The 18,131-nt window shown below is 45.9% G+C and overlaps 2 pseudogenes across 2 annotated transcripts; both read left to right on the top strand.

Moving 5' to 3' along the window:
* The first annotated feature begins 1,429 nt into the window (after positions 1–1,429).
* On the top strand, positions 1,430–2,959 carry LOC134485080 (sperm motility kinase Y-like; annotated as a pseudogene). The gene has a single exon (XR_015648494.1). The product of XR_015648494.1 is annotated as a sperm motility kinase Y-like, transcript variant X2 (transcript).
* A 12,247-nt stretch (positions 2,960–15,206) lies between these two features.
* On the top strand, positions 15,207–17,755 carry LOC134485091 (sperm motility kinase Y-like; annotated as a pseudogene). The gene is made up of 2 exons (XR_015646205.1): positions 15,207–16,779; positions 17,502–17,755. The product of XR_015646205.1 is annotated as a sperm motility kinase Y-like, transcript variant X2 (transcript).
* Positions 17,756–18,131: the final 376 nt, after the last annotated feature.

The following is an 18,131-nucleotide window of genomic DNA, read 5'->3' as shown; positions in this document are numbered from 1 at the left end:
CTTCTTGTGCGTATGTGTATCCCTGTGTGTATGTGTGTATGTGTCTGACGTGTGTTTTTTCAGCTTTGCTTGTGTGTAAGTATGCGTGCTTTGTGTGAATCTGGGTGTTTGTAAGAGTTTGTGTGAGTATAAGTTCACTTCTGTGTATTTCTGTGTGTGTTCCTGTTTGTGTACCTGTGCCTGTGTGAGTGCCTGTGTGTGTGTGTGTGCGTGTGTGTGTGTGTGTGTGTGTGTGTCTGTGTGTGTCTGTGTGTGCACGTGCCCATCCCCTTTTGCCCCTTGTATCTATATTACCTGCACCTCAGTGCAAGAGAGTGTAGAGGCCAGAAGTCACCCCGGCTGCTGTTCCTGAGGTAGGTTCTCAACCTTATTTTCAAGACAGGCTCTCTCACTGGCCTGCAGCTGCCCAAGTATCTGGGTTGGCTGACCTGTCGCTCCCAGGCATTTGGTATGCCAACCCCATAATATCAGTTTAAAGGCCTATGTAGATGGCTGGCTGCCTATTTCTTGATTGATTGATTTTTGGATGACTTCAAGAGAAAGAATTAGGTCACATATTGCCACGCCACTGGCTATTTCCTTATTGGGTTTTGTTTTTTGTTTTATTTATTTATTTATTTTTTATGGATTGCTGGTTTCATTTTTTAGTGGTTTTTATGTTCTCACATGCTATATTACTGCTTTGATTATTTACGGTTCTGCAGTCGGATGATTAACTCTATCTCCATTTTCAATGTCCTGCGGTTTCATCCTTTTACATTATTCCTGTTTCTCTATTTATTGAGTACAAGCAATCATTGGCTTAGACTTGATACAAATTTGCCCTTTGTGACACTTTGACTCTTCGGCCTTTGTTTAAGGTTTACTGTTCACTGATAATTAACTGCCTTATTCCTTGTTTTTGGTTAATTTTAATTTTCAGTATTTTTCTCTGGAGAGTTGTGGATTTTTGTGGATCACTAGGTCCTGAAATTCAATGGAGTTTTCCCTTAAGTGTTGGCTTTTTATATTTGTTTGTTTTGTCTTTTACTAATTCTTTCTCCTCTCGTTTCTTTCATCTGTTTTTTTTTTCTTCAATGAACATCTATTCATAGTATTGACCATCTTTGGCCGCCCAATCCTATTGTAGTATGACGATTTTTATTTTCATCATTGCATTTAGTATGTGTGTGCTCTTGGCTTTCTCTTTTGGGGTTGGTTATTTGGGTGGCTTTTACTTATGACTCTTCATATTTTCCCCTTAACTTTTTCATAATTTTGCTCTATTTTTCTAGTCTAGTTTTTACTTTGTCTTTGTTTGTTTTTTTTCTTTTTCTTTTGTTTGTTTCTTTTAGGTACCACAAGTGTAATTTTAGCTCCTATATTGCTCCATCTTTTTCATTATTTGATTCCATTTTTGTTATTTTTAGGTAGCATTAGTACTGATAAAATGCCTACAGAGACTGAGGAGGAGTTACCAACCCCTACACCCGAGCCCAGTATCTCTGAGGAGGGCAACTTCCATTCCCAATACCAAGTATTGGGGACAATTGGGCAAGGGGGCAACGCCAAAGTCCTCCTGGCCCACCACCGGCTCACAGGAACCCCGGTGGCTGTCAAAGTTCTGCGAAAGGACAAGCAGTGGTTCCAGCCAGCCATGATGGAAGCAAACATAATGAGAAAGATCAACCACCCCAACATAGTGTCTCTCATACAAGTTATTGAAAAGGAAACGAGAATATACCTCATAATGGAGCTGGTGGAAGGCCAAGAACTCTACCAGTACATCAGAGAGTCAGGGCACATAGAGGAGGATGAGGCCCGGCAAATATTTGAACAGATATTGTCAGCAGTGAGCTACTGCCATGGAAAGGGGATTGTTCACCGAGACCTCAAACTGGACAATATAATGATTGATAAAAACAAAAAGGTCAAAGTCATCGACTTTGGGCTTAGCACCCAATTTCAACCTGGAAAAATGCTAAACCACCACTGCGGCACGTACTCCTTTGGTTCACCTGAACTCCTCCTTGGCCATCGGTATGACGGGCCGAAGAATGATATGTGGATTATAGGAGTGGTCTTGTACTGTATGGTAGTGGGAAAGCTCCCATTTGATTCAGTGATCATCCAAGAACTGCAAAGACAAGTAGTGGCAGGGGTATATCCTGCTCCCTGTGGGGTTTCAAAAGAACTGGAGGACCTCCTTAGTAAATTACTGAGGGTAAATCCCAACTTTAGACCAACAGCAAGAAAGGCGATGAAACACCCTTGGTTCAAAGAACACTGGAACGGATTGATAGGTCCCTATGAAGAAATGCTTCCCCTCACACCAGACCCGGCCATTTTGGATGCCATGAAAAGCATTGGATTCCAAGCCTCTGTAGTAAAACACTCTTTAAAACAAAGAAAATATAATGAGGAAATGGCAACTTATTTCTTTCTACAAAAGCAGGCTCTCCAGGGGGATGGCTGCACAGCCCAGGCACAGCAAATGAGTCCCGTTGCAGCACCATTCCCTAGCCTTGATCCTGCTGCTGCTTTTAGATTAGAACCAAAGAGGAGTGGAAGCCTGCCAGTCCTTGGCACCTTGCGGGTGTCATCCTCCCATGGTCACGTATCTCACTATGGCCAGAATGCTCATCCAAAAGGAGGCAAAAGATCCACTGTGGCTGGTCGTCTCAGGCCTCTACCGATGACACCTACACAGGACCACTATCACAAATGTGCCGTGAGTGTCCCATGCATTCAAACAACAAGCATCTTCACTGAGAAGAGTAGCAATAAGGAAATCAAAGAAGACAACCCACTCTCCCACAGAGCCCCATTAGAGGATAAGCCCATCCCCAGCAGGGTCCGGCACAGAGGTTTTAAGGGGTGGACCAGGAATATAGCAAATGCCCTGATAAAGCTGTGTTGCTGCATGCCAAGGAGAAAGAAACCTCGCCTGGGGCAGAACAGAATCTCCCCCCAGAAATGAGCCACAGGGAGAGTCCAGAGAACAAGCAGCAGGCATAGCCCAGGTACCTTTGTGCTTTGTCCTTTTCAGTTTGCTCTATGCTGGTCCTTCCTCTGTCTCTGGTTTCCATTTTCCCCACAATTCTTACCTTGTATCTGCTCTAAGTTCTTTATGAGGTTTCCCCAACACCAAGCCTTCTCCCTCTTCTTGATTTCTCCTCTTCCCAGCAGGGACCCAATAGGATTGATGAGTTCCACACTCTACAGAGTTTTCTAGTTGGCCCATCCCTTCAGATGGACTCCAGCTCCCCCTTAGGCCAATAGCTCCCACAGGGTGAGGACAAGAGGTTCATGGGCTCATGGACTCCTCCAGGGGCTACTGATCTTTTCACATGTGGTCATCAATCACAAGTGCTGCAGAACAGAGTCTTATGTTTTCAAATGTAACATCCCATTCCATTAAGCCTCAAAACTAATTAACAAGGTTTGTCATTGAATAAGTATCAACAACCTAGTTTGTGGGTTATAGTTGATGGTCAGAATCCTGCATGCATGCATATTGTTTTACATACTGTTTTTTTTTTGTTCCTAAGACCTAGTGATCTATTGAATTTTATAGGTAATAGGTCTAAATGGTTTCTTTCAAAGACCTCAACTGAGAAGTAGAAAAAAGAAGTTATAATATAGTAAGGCAAATCAAAGCCCCAAATGGTAAGCTAAGAATTCTACCTCACTGTCTTTTTTGCTTGGAATAAATTGTCTTGTCTATTTCACAGTGTCATCTGGAAATTCTTTCATGTCCTCAGTATAAACAGTAGGTGATTTCAGACACATGGCAATGGAAAAGACACCAGCAGAAACTACAGCAGCAACAGGAGTAGCAACAATAGCAGAAGCAGCATTAGGCACAGCAGCAGCAGGAGGAGGAGAAGGAGGAGTGTAGGAGGAGGAGGAGGAAGATGAAGAGAGGAGAAAGAAGAGGAGGAGGAGGAAGAGAAGGAAGAGGAGGAGAAAGAGGAGGACGAAGAGCAGGGGGAATATTTTGATTCCCTGTCCCTGTGAGAATTGCTGATGACTACTTCTGGGCACAGATATCATGCTGAGAACTGTTTATCAAAATGATTTAACAGAATATTAATTTTCATAGAAGACATGTCAATGTTCCTGAGGGCATGCAGCCCTGGAAAAGAGAGCCAGATGGCAGAGGCAAGCAGTGTGGAATGTTCTTACTGAGGAAGACCTTCTCAAAGCTGATGATGTAATAGGTATGAAGGAGCATTTCATGGGAGTCACGGTCCCATGCCCCTGTGTCAGGGCACACAGAGCTCCTAGCCTTGCATCCTGCGTGAGAGGGGACCTGGAATATTCCCTGATCCCAACAGGGTCCTGGATTGCATGGTTCTCCCTCAGTCATGGTCCTCCCTGTGCCTCATGGGGTACGCAGCTTCTACGGGCTGAATTTATATCAGTGATTAACTGGAGCTGGACCACAACCACACCACAGGCAAGCCCTGGGCACTGAGGACATTAAGAGCAGCAGACAACATCTCCTCCACTGCTTCTGACTCTGCTCCACAAGCCAAGGCAGCTCCCACACAGCAGGCATCCAACCTAACTCCCAGCAGGGAGAGTGTGAGATGTCTGTGGATGAGCCCACAGGGACTACAGGATTCTGTGGGAAGACATCTGGTAGCTTCTGGAGCAGCTGCAGCAGTCAGGACACATGAACTACAGTGGAGGTGAGCTATAGGACCAGGTAGCAAAGAGCCTGATCTGGCCAATGCTGATCTGAATCCCTGAGGGCAGGCTGGAATGGTCACTCAGGGCTATTAGTGTGAAGGCCAGCCAAGGGCATACAATGTGTCACTAACATTCTCAAAGTCTTGTCCAGGAAATAAACCACTGGCCTTGACCAGTAAAGTTGAGTCCAGACTCATGGGCTACAGGATAGCAGATTGAACTGAGTCTGAATTCCCATGAGTATGACCTCTGGCTGCTCCCTAGGCTCAGTATAGATGAGCATGAGAAGGCACCATTGCTGTGTTTGCAGGAGTAGCAGAGAGCTCGGAATACATGACCCACTCCTAACCCAGACTGGAGCCACTCTGGGGAGGAGATGGCATCATTTGAGAGATGGGCTTATGCGGGACACTGTGCTCTGGTCTGTGGCACATACAGCTCCTGTCTTTCTTGCTGACAGTTCAGATCCTCAGCTGGCCTCATCACGGACAGTCCCATGAGGAGGGGGTGTTTGGTTCCTGCTTCCCAGTTAGGGCAGGAACAAGCCCAGACGCAGTGAGTAAGGACAGTGCTTCTGTCTTGACCCAGCTTCCTTGTCCTCCCCCCTCCCCCAACTCATATCAGGAGCCACCCAGAGACCTTCATAGGAGTGTGGGTCATGTTAATCGGAATGCACAGCTGGAGATTAAATTCTGGGTAAGGTCTCCATACAGCCCTGGTGGCTCCCACACCCTGCCTACCTAAGGTTTCCCAATTGGGTCCTCAGGGTCGTGGAGAATCTTCTACAGGCTGCCATGAAGATACAGCCAGTTTCTTGGTAACATTGTGTTTAGCAGAGGTTCTCTGCTTCAGGCACAGAGCCTTCCAGTGAGAGGGTTTGCTGAGTAGCACACCAGGACCAGAAAAGTGTAGAGCCCTCCAGTGGTAGACATGAAGTACTGCAGGAGTTTATTTCCTGATTTCTTCACATCTACCTTGTTCTAAAGGCTTTTTGTCAGACACATAGGGACCTAAGAAACTTGAGTTTGCACCCCCATAGGGAACCCAGGACACTAAACCAGCAGCCCCGTTAAACGTCGGCAGAGGACAGTCTGGGTTCTGTGTTTATAGAATGGCTCTAGACTGGTATGAAGACTGATTGACCAGCCAGTCAAGGAGAGTTAGGGACAGTTAGAGACTTGGAGGAGAGCATGAGCGGCAGACACAGCAGAGTCCAGGCCAACAGTGGAACCAGTTCATTTAATAGAGAAGCATATGCCCTCCCAAAAGGCTGTCAGCTTAAGGCACTGCACTGAAGACCTGACCCAATAACATGCCCAATTTACACATCACCCACCTGTGGCTTGTGGAGGGTCCTCAGGCTACCCTCCATCATGGCTGAAAGGCAGAAGTTTGCACATCATTGCAATGTGGAGGCTACTCTCTGCTGATGGGACCCACACACTCTGTGACAAAGTTTGCTTAAGTGAAAGTTGGCCGTCCTTGAACTCTCTGGTCTTCCAGGGTAGTGTGTGTTGACCACATGCAGAGCCATTCCTGAAAAACGTAAGAGCCAAAATTCAACAATAGGGAGAGAATCCTGTGCCAGATGGAATCCCTCAGGCCAGTGCGGATTCAGAGACATCCTATGCGATGGCATGGAGGCTCCCAAGAACTTCTAGGATCAATGTGAGCAACACCGGAGGCCACAGTCTATCCTGGGAGAACATTAAAGTATCTGGAATTATCAGGGACCCTAGGGTAGGTTCGTCAGGATATGGAGCTGATGCATGGTGGGATGCTTGGAGGATACAGCCTAAGGCAACGTAGAGGAAAGTGTGTTATGAGAGCTAAGACAGAGCAACCACACAGTCTGAGAACAAGTTTGCTTAAGTGAAATTTGGCCGTCCTTGAACTCTCTGTTCTTCCAGGGTAGGATGGCCTATCGGGCCCAGGACAGAGCGACTATGCCAGAATTACAATGGTCTGTAATAGAGATGGAGAAAGTGTCAGGATGGGACTTGGGCAGTGGATGGAGCTCTATGACTGCAAAGCCTGCCTAGGCTCCCAGGACCCAGAGCTGGCTGCTGCAGGAAGTCCTAGATCACAACTCTGCCGTTCCTCTTCCCAGGTCTTGCTTTTAACTACTGGACCCAACACAAAGCCTCCCTTGCAGGCTTACCAGAGCATGAAAACGAAATGGCCACCTCCTGTAACAAGAAACACTTCTAGAAGAGGAAGGAGACATCAATACATTCACAAAACCTTCAACTCGAAGTCTGTCTTGCCAATAAGTGTGCAGGGATAAAGGTAAAGCAGATATTGAGGGACCAACCAGTCAATGACTGACACAAAGTGAGATCTGTCTCATGTGACAGACACAACCTCTGACACTATTTATGATATTCTTTCTGATTTACTTGCAGACAGAAAAGTAGCACACATGTCTCCAGAGGCTTCACTCAGCAGCTGAAAGCCACAGCCAATCCTCAGATAGAGCTCGGGAAGTCTTGTGGAAGAGTGGGGGGAGAGTGACAAGGAAACTGGTTGGGTTAAAACACTACAAGAAGTCCCCGACAGTCAGATACCTTGGACCATGGAGTATGCTAGAGCCTGTGCAACCAACCCCAGAGCCGGGTTAGCTATCTGCAGTTGGTCTCCATGTGGGTCATCTGACAAGTAGATCCAGGGCTGTCTCAGTCTGTGTTGCCTGCCATTGGATCTGTTCCCCATACCCGAACTGCCTGATTGTAAATCTGTGGGGCAGAATGTGCTCGGGCCACCTGGGACTAGATGTCCCAGGGTGGTGTGGTACCCAGGGACTCTCCCCTTGTCCAAAGAGAAGGGAGAGCATTATGGTAGAAAGGATTTGTAAGGTGGGACTGGGAAGGGAAGAGGGAGAGTGACTGGGATCAGGATGTAACCTGAATAAAGAAGACATTATTGGAAGTAAAAATTTAGCCTGGAAAATGGAAAGATTGGTAAGTGACTAAGAGCACTGAATGCTCTTCCAGAGGTCCTGAGTTCAAATCCCAGCAAACACATGGAGGCTCACAAATGTCTCTAATGACATCTGATGCCCTCTCTGGTCTTTCTAAATACAGCTACCCTGTACGTATGTTTAACAAATGAATGAATGAATGAATAAATAAATAAATTTTACCTAGTCTTAGTTATCAGGCAATGAATAAAATGTCGAGATTATGTTCAAACCCATGTCATGGATTGCCTATATCTTTTAGATCTGCAGGAAACATCTCAACGAAGAACAAGAGAGGCTGGAGAAGAATGGGGAAGGGTTTGATCCCTGAAGTTCCTCAGTGTCCACTAGCACAGCACTTGTCCTTGGGAGATGACATCTTTCACTCTTCCTGACTGTTGCACCAATCAGAATTACAAGCTCTGTGGATTAACCTGTAAAAGAGGACAGTTGCTCTTGGGCCAATATGGAGGTTCCTGACCTCTCAGCAAGCTCACTGCTGACTTTTGAGGTCTCTGGAGGGTGAGCAAAATGAAGACACACAGAGTAGCCTCAGGTTGAGTCAGCCAGGCCCAGGGGGCTCAGTGGTGTCTCTCAGATTCCCAGGCCCTCCCTGAGATTGAACACTCTACACAGTGTAAGTGGATTAGGGGATAACCAGGAAATGCATTTGCTGAGGTGGCTGGCTCTGTAGGAGGGAAATAAATCACAGTGGGAAGCTTCAGGACAGTCAGGTGACCTGAGCCCTCCACAGAGTCTAAGTCCAGACTCACAGACATTCATCTGTCCACAAGTCTCCTAAACACAGGCCTTGACTGACCTGCAGTCCAGAGTATGTTATTATACAGTGTCGCTTAGAGAGAGGACATACTTTCCAATTAGGCCTTTTCTGTGTCACACTGAGACTGGGTTTATGGTACAGCTGATGCAGATGGGGACTGGCCACAAGTGGCAGTCTATCGCAGATCATGAAATAAATAAATAAATAAATAAATAAATAAATAAATAAATAAATAAATAAATACCCACTTATCTCACTGCCTGCAATCCTCATTGTCACCACAAGGGAGCGCCGCTTTGACCTTCTCAGAAAGAAAAGCTGACTTCCCTCAGGGAAATGGATGGATGGATGGATGGATGGATGGATGGATGGATGGATGGATGGATAGACAGATAAGTGATTTGACTTAATCAGTTTCTTCCAGTCCTACTTTTCTGGTCGAAAACACACTGAACATGTCTGCTGCAATTGCTTGTTCTTCATTTCTGCTTTCTTTGGCTGTTCATTCAAGGCAGCTCCCTTAGAATCTGCTCATCTCAATAAAGGTCCATCTGTGGAATGTATAGCTTCTCAGTTAGGAGCTAAGGTATTCTTGGAAGGAGTTCCCAAAATCCCCTCTGGGGCAGTTGCCAGTGTTCTCTACTTCAGACAGCAGCTGCATGAAGCAAATACACACCTGTCTGAACATTCCAGCTTGGGTGCACGTCACAGTGCACCTGCCCCAGGGTCCCTGCCAGTTGCACATGCCACAGGGCCACAACTACAAGATCCCTTCCCCAGGACTCATGCCCCCTTGCATCTCCCCCAGGATTCCTGCTCTGTTGTAACTGAACCAGGGTCCCTGCCCGGTTGTTCCTGGCTCATGTTTCCTACTCAGTTTTACCTGCCCCAACGACCCTGTCCCACTGCACCAGCCTCAGGGATCCTGTCCCATTGTGCCCACCATGCTGCACCTTCCTGAGAGTACCTACTAACTGTTCCTAGGTGGCATTTTTCAAAATCTAATTCAAAGATCTTGCCAGTCAGAACCCATTGTCTTTATTAACACCAAGTAGATATTTGCAGGGCTTCCTCACCTACACTTAATCAATCCCTTCTCTCAGTTGTCCATGTGGAAGCAAAGAAACTAGCAGCAGAACATGGATTATTCATCCAGGATATCAGCAGCCCTAGAATTCTCATGAGATGGGCTGCTGTGACTGTGATACAGGGGTGGCAGGGAGGCTTTGACACTGAACAAGCCCAGAGTGCTGCCTCTGCTCACATTGTGCCAGCACCTTAGCCTACCTCTAGATGTCCTAAACTCTGAGAGGAGGAAGGAGATCTTCCTACATAGAAGATGTTCTCTGAATCTGTGCTGGCCAAGGTCAAGCCAGAGTGTTTGAACATGCCAGTTTCAGCCCCCGAGGGTTCTCTGCCTGCCTGGTGTTTTGTTGTGCTTTATGTCTGGCAAGGTGAAGATGTGGCCCATACTAGGAATATTTTTGAAGACAACTGCCCTGGGTTCCCATGCTAAAATTCAATTAGGGACTGACAGGGACCTAAATAACAACAAGACAGTGCCAAGACCATGAGTTCCAAAATCAAGAGCAAATGGGGCCTTGATGGTATCCTGTGCTGATCTGACAGGAGTCAGCACACACAATTCTCCTGCACATCCAATGCCCCTTGGAAAAATCCTCTGTCAAGGGTAAGTGATGCCTCATGAGAATGAACTGTCAGCGTAGGACAAGACACTTGGGACTACTGTCCTGAACTCACCAGTCTCAGATGAATGGGCTTTGAAAAGTTTTCAGGACACAGAATAGGGGTGTGTAAGCAAGTGCAGGTAATCCTTGGGTAACACATAGTTCCTGAGGAGGTTCTGAGAGCTGTTGGATCCACTCCTGGAAAAGGCAGCATTGTGTTCAGGGGGGTAAGAAAGCATGAGCCTGCTGATGTTTTCACAGTATTGCATGGGAACAGTAACAATGCCCTTAGGAGCAGGATGTCCTAACACTCTCAGATCAAGCAGACAGCCTAGAGCCTATTAAGCCCATATCCCAAGAGAATGCCGCTCATGTGTGAAGCTTCTATAGCCAGGAAGCTGGAGCAGGGAACATTGACATTGTCTCAGTTAGGGGTTTACTGCTGAGAACAGACACACCATGACCAATGCAGCTCTTATGAGGACAACATTAATGGACACAGGATTGCAGGTTCAGAGACTCAGTCCAGTATCATCAAGCTGGGAGCATGGCAGCATCCAGGCAGTCATGGTGCCAGAGTAAGTGAGAGGTCTACGTATTCATCTGAAGGCTTCTTGGGGAAGATTGGCTTGCATGTGGATAGGAAAAGGGTTTTAAAGCCCATGCCCACAGTGACACACCTACTTTAACAAGACCACGCCTCCTAATATTGCCACTCCCTGAGCTAAGCATATACAAACCATCATAGACATCTTGCAGGAGGGTGGTACTGTTCTATCAGAGAGAAGCCTCTGCTCCCGTTAATATACTGAGGTCAACCCTGGGTAGGGCACAGAGCCCTCCACACATACTGGGACTCAGGGAGGCATCCTATGAAAGAGCTTTTTCCTAGAAGGACACATGGGTGCTGGACTCCCTTCTAGCCAGGCTGTAGGGAGTCTCCAATGCTAAACTCTGTCTTTTTGCAGAAGTGAAACAATGAAAATCCACCCTTAACAGTACAGTGAATAGCAAAAATGGTGAAAGGTATAAAAAGAACCAATTAGTACCAGAGCATGAGGATTGGTTTTATATGAAATGTGGGTGGGTGCAGTGCAGTATCCTCCTCCATGTACCCACATGTTCAGTAACTACCCTGTTCGATGCAGCTTTACACAGAACCATCTGGAATCCATTCACTGAGGGACTCCATCCCTGGACTGGAAGCCACAGGTGGGACTTTTGTATCCTGGTCTCCCAGCCCTGGGACAGGGATGCATGGATAAAGTGGAGAGAAGCAGACTGGAATGGTGCAGAGGTTATCCTGCCAACAACCCAAGCACCCAGCTGCATGACAATGTAGAACAGAGAGCAGTTTCCCAGCCAGCCTCACTCCCCATAGACAGACTTCTTCCAGTCCCTCCTTATGCCAAGGAAAGAAAAGCAAAAAAAGTAGGGGCAGGGAAAGAAAAATTGCTCTACTCCCAGGAGCCAAGGACAAGCCCCCTCCCATCCTCTTATCTGACCCCATAACCAGCCACAGCCAAGTCCTGGGCTCATCTCTAGAGGCACATGGACTCAGGCAGATGAGCCCTTGAATCACAATCGGCTCCTCAAAAGCATCCTATGGGTGTCAGTCCTAAGTCCATGAATCGGAGGTGCTCTGCACAGCTATTCAGAGAAGCCTCCTTTGATCTCTGTGAAGATCTCTCTGTTGGATGTCAGAGGAGGGTGTCCATCCAGCATCAATCCAGGGACTGTGGCCCTCTAATGTGTTAGCCCATGTGAACCTCCCCACAGAGCCCCACCTGTCCTTGTGCAACTCCTCCTTGATCGCCTTTTATAGGAAGATATTTAGGGTCCCTTGCAAAAGGCAGGGAAAATGGCACACAGCTGAGGGTGGTAGACAAAACTGGGAACACATCAAATATTGAGTTGGTGTGAGGCTCCCTAAGCCATGCTTGGGCAGGTCTGTGCCAGCGATCCCATAAGACCCTTTGATTCTCCCCATGTACACAGCAGGAACCAATTGCCAGGCCTACCCTCTGCCCAGAGCAAAGGGAGATTGGAACTTGGATTCCAACCCTGGCCATTCCTATAATACCTGACCTTGTAACCCTTGCTCCCTTTGGGGCTCAACAGTCCCCCTCAAATGTAGACAACAATGTCTAGATGGTGTTCACAGCTTTTCTTGCCTGAAACTGTGCTTTGTTTGATACTACAAACCAGGGTGTAGGGACTTAAACTTGAGATCACTGACTCAGGCTAGGGAGGACTCCAGGGCACCTGAGCTCAGCTGCAAAGGCAGAAGCTGAACCACAGTGAGCAGAGGTGGCACATTTTCCTGTTTCTTTCCTTTTCTGCTCTCAGGCCTTTCAGTGAACTCTACAGATGAGGATCTTTCCTCCCAGGCTTAGTGTCTGCAGCCATGAGAGTCCTCTACAGGGGACTCCAAACCCCAGAAGAGTCTTCAGAAGGAAAGCGCTACACACTGCACTGCCCCCAGCAATCTGAGAAACAGAGACCCTTTCTGGGCTTGGGCCAGTCAGTGCTCAATAGTTAGCTTCTGGCTGCACTGGCTGCTCACAAATAACACAGCAGACTGGGTCCTGTGACCTGGCTGTCACAGACAGTGATTGAGAATTCATTTCAACTGTGTCAGCATAGCCACTCTGTTCCTTCTAGCCCCAGGTTGCACAGGGCTCCTTGTCCTCATACATGCCTCTTCCATCACTGGACCTTAATATTTAAAGTGAGCCCTACACTCAGGATGGACTTGGTTTTCTATACATCATGCCAACCTCTGTGTGATAGGAAGTGTCTGCCTGTGTATGCATACCCCCTTATGTGCCTAGGTGTCCATGCATACCACTACCCCATGTCCTGTCAGAGGCCATCCTCTGACAGGTCCTCACGCCTGCATGTCAGACCACCTGTCTTCAAGCCCCAACCCCTCCCCACTCCACAGATGCTGAGCTTGTAGGCTTTGCTGATGCATCCAACATTGATGGGGGTTTTGGGGATTGAAACTCAATTCCTTACCCTTGGGAGGCAAGTGCTCTGCCTATCCCTGCAGCTTTGTCTCAGGTGTTTGATGATAACCTAGAGCCTTTCTGAGGATTTATGAAATCAGTGTCATCTTGATGGGTCAGTTTAGAAACACAGCTTTGTTTTTTTTTTTATTTTTTTAACAGTGTACCATCAGTTTGAGTTTAATCATTCAGAATTCAATGAAAAAGTGACACCCTGAGTGTAGACATGACGACTTTGAAGCAGGAGGCATAGAAAACATTCAAAACAGAGAACCGAGGAGAGGTAAACATCTTACAGGCTTTGATTTCTAAAAGCCTTAAATCTCTCCATAGCCCACAGAAGCCAGAGCCTTGAAGCCCTTCCCAACCATGTCATGACAGGTCCTATTGTGACCTCATGAGGAGCGACTGTGAGGCGTCCCAGCCAACAGATGTTAAGCTGTTGCCAGGCCTGGATTTCTTTGAGTGCTTTGAGAGGAGGTGTGGAGTGGAGCCCTCTGCGACTTGGTTGTATCTTGTGAGCTGTGTGTGGTTGTATTGGATTTTACTGTACTGTGTATATGTGTATGTATCAGTGTGTGTAAGAGAGTGTGTGCTGACAGATTTGCCTGTGTGTGAGTGTGTGTACACTTTCGCTTGTGTGTTTGTCAGTATATGTAGGAGTGTGTGAGTTTACAGGTTTGTTTGTGTGTATGTTTGTATGTGTGTACCACTTCTTTTGTGTGTGTGTGTGTCCCTGTGTGTGTGTGTGTGTGTGTGTGTCTGTGATGTGCATTTTTCCAGGTTTACTTGTGTGTAAGTATGTGTGTGCCTGTTCCTACGTGAGTGTGTTTTGTATGAATCTGGGTGTTTGTCTGTGTGTGTGCCTGTGTGTGTGTGTGTGTGTGTGTGTGTGTGTGTGTTTGTGTGTGCACGCACGTGCCCATCCCCTTTTGCCCCTTGTATCTATATTACCTGCACCTCAGTGCAAAAGAGTGTAGAGGCTAGAAGTCACCCTGGCTCCTGTTCCTGAGGCAGGTCCTCAACCTCATTTTCAAGACAGGCTCTCTCACTGGCCTGCAGCTGCCCAAGTACCTGTCTTGGCTCTCCAGTGGCTCCCAGGAATTTGATATGCCAACCCCATAATATCAGATTAAAGGCCTACGTAGACTGCTGGCTGCTTATTTATGGATTGATTTTTTTTCTATGTGTTTAAGAGATAGAATTAGGCCATATATTCTCAAGACCACTGGCTATTTCCTTATTGTGGTTTTATTTATTTATTTATTTATTTATTTATTTATTTATTTATTTATTATGGATTGCTGGATTCATTTTGGTGGTGGTTTTTATGTTCTCACATGCTATATTACTGCTTTGATTATTTACGGTTCTGCAGTCGGATGATTAACTCTATCTCCATTTTCAATGCCCTGCGGTTTCATCCTTTTACATTATTCCTGTTTCTCCATTTATTGAGTACAAGCAATCATTGGCTTAGACTTGATACAAATTTGCCCTTTGTGACACTTTGACTCTTCGGCCTTTGTTTAAGGTTAACTATTCACTGATATTTAACTGCCTCATTCCTTGTGGTTGGTTAATTTTAATTTTCAGTATTTTGCTCTGGAGAGTTGTGGATTTTTGTGGATCACTAGGTCCTGAAATTCAATGGAGTTTTCCCTTAAGTGTTGGCTTTTTACATTTGTTTGTTTTGTCTTATACTAATTCTTTCTCCTCTCGTTTCTTTCATCTGACCTTTTTCTTCAAACTACATCCATTCACAGTATTGATCAGCTTTGGCCGCCCAATCCTATTGTAGTATAACGATTTTTATTTTCATCATTACATTTAGTATTTGTGTGCACTTGGCTTTCTCTTTTGGGATGGTTGTTTGGGTGGCTTTTACTTATGATTCTTCATATTTCCCCCTGTTCATAATTTTACTCTATTTTTCTAGTCTAGTCTTTTCTTTGTTATTATTTTTTTCTTTTTGTTTCATTTGTTTCTTTTAGGTTCCACATGTGTAATTTTAGTTCCTGAATTGCTCCATCTTTTTCATTATTTGATTCCATTTGTTTGTTATTTTTAGGTAGCATTAGTACTGATAAAATGCCTACAGAGACTGAGGAGGAGTTACCACCTTCTAGTCCCGATCCCAGTATCTCTCAGGAGGGAACCTTTCATTCCCAATATAAAGTACTGAAGACTATTGGAAAAGGAAGCCATGCCAAGGTCCTCCTGGCCCACCGCCGGCTCACAGGAACCCCAGTGGCGGTCAAAGTTCTCCGAAAGAACAAGCAGTGGTTCCGGCCAGCCATGACAGAAGCAAACATAATGAGAAAGATCAACCACCCCAACATTGTTTCTCTCTTACAAGTCATTGAAAACAAAACTAGAATATACCTCATAATGGAGCTGGTGGAAGGCCAAGAACTCTACCAGTACATCAGAGAGTCAGGGCACATAGAGGAGGATGAGGCCCGGCAAATATTTGAACAGATATTATCAGCAGTGAGCTACTGCCATGGAAAGGGGATTGTTCACCGAGACCTGAAAGTGGACAATATAATGATTGATAAAAACAAAAAGGTCAAAGTCATCGACTTTGGGCTTAGCACCGAAACACAACCTGGACAAATGCTAAACCAGCACTGCGGTGCGTATTCTTTTGGTTTCCCGGAACGCTTCCTTGGACTTCTGTATGACGGGATAAAGAATGATATGTGGACAATAGGAGTGGTCTTGTATTATATGGTAGTGGGAAAGCTCCCATTTGATTCTGTGATCATCCAAGAATTACAAAAACAAGTTGTTGCAGGGGTGTATCCTGCCCCCTGTGGGGTTTCAGAAGAACTGGAGAACCTCCTTAGTCAATTACTAACAGTAAATCCAATGTATAGACCAACAGCCAGCGAGGTGATGAAACACGCCTGGTTCAAAGAACACGGGAAGAGGTTCACAGTTCGCTGTGAAGAACTGCTTCCCCTCAGGCCAGACCCTGAAATTTGGGTGCGATGAAATGCATGGGATTTCAAGCCTCTGTAATAAAATACTCCCTAATAAAAAGAAAATATAATGAGGAAATGGCAACTTATTGCTTCCTACAACAGCAGGCTCTCCCGGGGTATGGCTGCACAGCCCAGGCACAGCAAGTGAGTCCCATTGCAGCCCCATTTCCTAGCCTTGATCCTGCTGCTGCTTTTAGATTACAAAGAAAGAGGAGTGGAAGCCTGCCAGTCCTTGACACCTTGCAGGTGTCATTCTCCCAAGGTCACGTATCTCATTATGGCCAGAAGGTTCATACAAAAGGAGGAAGAAGGTCCACTGTGGCTGGTCGTCTCAGGCCACTACCGATGACACCTACACAGGACCACTATCACAAATGTGCCATGAGTGTCCCATACATTCAAACAACAAGCATCTTCAGTGAGAAGAGTAGCAACAAGGAAATAAAAGAAGATAATCTACTCTCCCACAGAGCCCCATTAGAGGATAAGCCCATCTCCAGCAGGGTCCGGCACAGAGGTTTTAAGGGGTGGACCAGGAATATAGCAAATGCCCTGATAAAGCTTTGTTGCTGCTTGCCAAGGAGAAAGAAACCTCGCCTGGGGCAGAACAGAATCTCACCCCAGAAATGAGCCACAGGGAGAGTCCAGATAACAAGCAGCAGGCACAGCCCAGGTACCTTCGTGCTTTGTCCTTTCTAGTTTGTTCTATGCTGGTCCTTCCTCTGTCTCTGGTTTCCATTTTCCCCACAATTCTTACCTTGTATCTTCTCTAAGTTCTTTTATGAGGTTTCCCCAACACCAAGCCTTCTCCCTCTTCTTGATTTCTCCTCTTCCCAGCAGGGACTCAATATGAATTCCCCACTCTACAGAGTTTTCTTGTTGACCCATCCCTTCAGATGGACTACAGCTCCCCCTTAGGCCAATAGCTCCCACAGGGTGAGGACTAGAGATTCATGGGCTCATGGACTCATCCATGGGCTACTGGTTCTAGCACATGTGGTCATCAATCACAAGTGCTGCAGAACAGAGTCTTATGTTTTCAAATGTAACATCCCACTCCTTTAAGCCTTAAAATTAATAACAAGGTTTGTCACTGAATAAGTATCAACAACCTAGTTTGTTGGTTATTGTTGATGGTCAGAATCCTGCATGCATGCATATTGTTTTGCATACTGATTTTTTCATTCCTAAGACCTAGCAATTGATATATATATATATATATATATATATATATATATGTAACATTTCTAAATGATTTCTTTCAAAAATCTTAACTGAGAAGTAGAAGAGAAGATTTGATAAAATAATAAGGCAATCAAAGCTCCAAATGGTAATCTAAGTATTCTACCGCATAAGATTTTTGCTTAGAATAAATTGACTTTTTTTCTCTCACAGTGCCATCTTGAAATTCTGTCATGTCCTGAGTATAAACAGGAGGTGATTTCAGACACATGGCCAAGGAAAAGACACCAGCAGAAGCTACAGCACCAACAGGAGAAACAGCAATAGCACCAGCAGCATTAGCAGCAGAAGGAGGAGGAGGAGGAGAAAGATGAGGAAGAGGAGGATTCCCCAACACCAATCTCCTCCCTCCTCTTGATTTCTCCTCTTCCCAGCAGGGACCCAATATGAATGATGAGTTCCCCACTCTACAGAGTTGTCTTGTTGACCCATCCCTTCAGATGGACTCCATCTCCCCCTTAGGCCAATATCTCCACAGGGTGAGAACTAGAGGGTCATGGGATCATGGACTCTTCCATGGGCTACTAATCCATAGATAAACGGGCCTGTAATACCAGACACTCAAGACACACAGTAGGTAGGGGGATCAGAACTTCAAGGCTAGCCTGGTCTACATCATGAGTTTAAGATCAGCTTGGACAACTTAGTGACACCCTTTTTCTAGAGGTGAGGAGGGCTAAGGCTACTAACTCAGTGGTAGAGTACTCGTGGGGAAACAGACTGCTGTCCATTGATACCTCTCCTTCCTTGCTCGGAAATACACAATGGTATTAGAAGCATCAT

Source organism: Rattus norvegicus, chromosome 1 (genome assembly GCF_021556685.1).
Source record: "Rattus norvegicus strain SHRSP/BbbUtx chromosome 1, alternate assembly SHRSP_T2T, whole genome shotgun sequence".
NCBI classification, from domain to species: Eukaryota; Metazoa; Chordata; class Mammalia; order Rodentia; family Muridae; genus Rattus; species Rattus norvegicus.
The sequence above is the reverse complement of the archived record's forward strand: the minus strand, read 5'-3'. Positions and strand labels throughout refer to the sequence as shown.